Below are 3794 nucleotides of genomic sequence, written 5' to 3' on the forward strand. Positions count from 1 at the left end.
TGGGGTTTGGGGGGAGCCTTTCTGCAGCCCTTGCATAAAAGCAGGGTCCAAAGATGCTTGGTGCCCCCATCTCTGCGTCCTCCACCCCCCACCCCGGCTCTTGCCACCCCCGGGAAAGCGCTGCCTCCCCGCTCGGAGCCGAAGGCACAGCCTCCCCTCCGGTGCCATCCTGGCCAAATCAAACAAGAGCCTGGAAACAAATCAGCAAACAGCCCCAGCCACCTGCCAAAGTGCCACTGCAGAGCCGCGACCCCGTGGTTTGCAAATTAAAGGGCCAGCGGGAAGGCGACGGCAGGGAGAAGGGGGGAAGGGGCAGAAGGCAGCACCCCTTGCACCGAGGGGCTTTGCCCCGCCGGTGCCCACGCTCGCCCCCGGCAGCACTGCTGCCCCCGGGTGCCAGCTCCAAAGGCCTGCGTTAGATTTTCCCAGCGCGGCGGGGACCCAGAGCCCCCCGGGTGTTTGCAACCACAACCGCCCCGTCTGCGGGTACGGCAGGGCACGGCCGGCGGGGTTTTGGCTGCGGACACCACGGCAAGGGCAGCGATGCCCAGCACGGGGAGACACTCGGGACGTCCACCGTAACCACAGCCACGAGCAAAAGGGATTTGTGCGCCCAGGCTGCGGCCTGCTCGGCTGTGCCGCGGCATCTGCCCGGGACCGGGGGAGCCGAGCCGGACCCCCCGAGGTCCTGGGGCAAGGCCCGGGGGTGCCGCCATGGGGGCGAGCGGGGGCGCGCACTGCTTTAATTGGCCGCCTCGTTAGCAGCCCCTCTCCTGAGTGAGGCGCTGTGAGGGGCCTGATGGAGAGGAAGAAGAGCGAAGGCCGTTGCCTGGCAACAACACAGCTGTCTGTTGACCTAGAAGGAGCTGCTCACTCTTGACACAGCTGGTGTTTACATGGAGCTGCATGTTCGCATGGAGCAAAGCGCCTCCCCCGCCTCGCCTGCCTCGCCTGCCCCGCCGCACCGCGCAGAGTAGCACAGGGCGCGGACAAAAGAGGGGCCGCGGAGAAGGGAAGCAGCCCCCCTCCGCCCCAGCCCCGCGCCTCGGGGGGCTGGGAGTCGCCGCCAGCAAATGCCCTGGAGCTGCAGCCGTGCCAAGGATGATGGAGTCCAGATGCGGTCGCTCTCCGGGCCCCTGCTAGAGCCGGCGGGGCGTTGAGGACACTCGGCCCCTCGGAGGTACGGGCCTGCCCCGGCTTGCCGGGGCCCAGATGAGGGTCCCTGAGCCTATTGGGGAAACCGAGGCACGGGGAAGGTGCGGGAGGCGGTCCATGAGACCCTTCATGCACAGCAGCCTACTAACACACCTCTGCGCAGTAGCATTAGGCTACTGCGCATTAAGCGTCACTCCAACAACCGTGCGCTGGCTGCAAGATTGAAGCGACCGCGCATTTAGTTAGCACTTCATTCAGCAAGCGCTGAACGTACTGCGCCTTAACGACCCTGTAGACGTGCCCTGTTACACGCCCAAATCAGGCTCCGCTGCCAAGTGGATCCCAGCCCACTCGTGCACTCGCTGCATCAGCCCGAGACGGTCCCGATCCTGGCTCGTGGTCAGTCGTCAAGCCGCTTCCCTCTACCTCCACGCTCGGGTGTCGTGTTTAATCCGGCCCTTTCCACCCTCGGGTAGTGCCGATCGATTGCCGCGCTGCACAACAACGCTCCTAGGTCTCCTTTCCAGTCAAATCTCTGGTTTCCATTGTCATTTCCTCGCATCAATCACTCCTCGTGGGCGGGAGGTGTCTCTGTGTGAGCCCCCAAGTTCCCACTTTGATCAGATTGGGGCCAATTTTAAATGACTGGCGATTCGGAGTTTTTCTTTTCGTTACTAGAGTTTAAAAACCAACAACAACGATAAGCCAGCGGGTCCGTTGCCTTCAGGTATCGTGAAACCTGGGACTTCAAAATGGGCTTGTTGCGGAGATCTCGTTAAGATCGGACACTTAAGTCGAGTTGGAAGGAAATCGTGCTTTAACGTGCAGGCGCGTTCAAAAGAGCCCGTTTCAAAGACGCCCAGCACAATTTTCTAACTTTAAGCGATCCAAACTTTGAAACAACTAAACTGATTTTCTTGGAACACAGCATGATGGATTTGATTTTTTTTAAGGACTCAATTAAATCTACAAAACGGCATGTGCCGTTCGGGCGGCCCAAAAGCTTACCGATTGGTTTGATTGTTATTTTTTTTATCAGAGTAGTGCAGCTTCTCCTATCAGCACAGTTCCCGCTGCATCGTAACTGTTTGCTGAAAAAAGAAAGTACTTCAAAAAAAAAAAGAAAGAAATGTTAAGAGTTTGGTTGCCAACGTGTTTACATTGATGTGTAGTTAATTCAGTGTGTTTGTAGGACGTGCCCGTCGCACGCTTCACGCACTGATTGGCATTGTATAGCAATAGAAAACGAGGGTTTATTATATAGGTGCTGCTCGTCACTCCAAAGGCAAGCTCGCCTTCCCGGGAAAGCGCTGGTGCCCGGGCACTCGGGTCCACGGGCCGCCAGCGAAGCGCACCGCAGGTGATGTCGAGGGAAACCCAGAGCCCGGAGCAACGTGATTCGTCTTCTAGCGCGGGTTTGCAGCCCGGATTCAGACCCCTTGTGCTAGGAGCTGTACAAGCGCGCGGCACGAGGTGCTGCCTGCCCCAAAGAGCTTGCGGTCGGAGGGAGACAGAGCGTACAGAAAGGGGAAAGGCCTCTCCCTTTCAGCCTCCGCGCTCTGCCACGGCGTGTCCCAGGCCTATGCGACGTGCATTGTGCCAACGCTCACCAAGTAAAGCTGAAACCCCCCTGGATGTGGGGGGCCACTAAGTGCTCATCGAGTGACGGCTGGGGACGTGCAAGCACGGGTGGGAGTGAAGGTTGAGGGTTCAAAATGAGCGCACGGAGGCAGGGCACTGAGCACCGCAGATGAGGAACCCACGCCCTGTGTCCACAGAGCAATGGTGAGCCACCCTGCTAATAGAGAGGGGTTTGGGGTACGTGCCAACTGAATAGGGTCACAGGTTTATAACGAGTGCGCCGAGGGGGGATGCCGAGCGGAGCACCCCAGACAGCGCTCACGGGCCCTCGAGTCCAAGGGGCCAGCGGACACTGCCCAGTGATGCTCTGCCCGGAGAGGGGAACGTATTAGGGTGAGGAAAATGGCCCTGCAGTCCCTGGGACCCTCCTGGCCAGAGCCTCCTTCCACGGCCCGTTTGGCCAGGGCCAGGAGGAGGCTGCCCAGGAGGTCCCGGGGCTTGGCGGGGCCGTGGACGGGGAGCGCATAAGTAAAAAGATGCGGGGAATCGAGCAACCAGCACCTGGGCGAGCCGTTCTGGAGGAGGCGGTGCAGGGGCTGCAGCCTGGCGCGCTCCAGGCGGGCACGCGCGGGGTCTTGCAGGAGCAGGGGGGAGCGCACACTCCTCTCCGGGGGATGCAGGCGTCTTTATCACCTTTTCGTCCTGTGGGCCTAGCCCACCAAAGTGTCTTATTGGCCTCCCTCGGGCAGGGAAAGGGGCCAGCGGATTTCGTGGGACGACTCGTGAAAAAACCAGGGACGGGGGTGCTGGTCATGGGCTCAAAACAAGTGCCGGGGGGCGTGAACGCCGCGTGCCTCCGAGGCTGGGATCTCAGGATCTCAGCTGCCCCTGCTCCAAACAGGACCAGCCCCAAGTCCATCCTCCCCGGATGGAGCTTGCAGCACCTCTCTCTCTCTCTCGCAGTGTTTTGCTAGTGGGGAAGTTCTCTCACGCAGCCCCCCCGTGCTGCCCGTGGGCAGGGCAGGGCAGGGCAGAGCGGGGCGGTGCATGCAGCTGGC

Source organism: Alligator sinensis, unplaced genomic scaffold (assembly GCF_000455745.1).
Source record: "Alligator sinensis unplaced genomic scaffold, ASM45574v1 scaffold337_1, whole genome shotgun sequence".
Classification (NCBI taxonomy): Eukaryota; Metazoa; Chordata; order Crocodylia; family Alligatoridae; genus Alligator; species Alligator sinensis.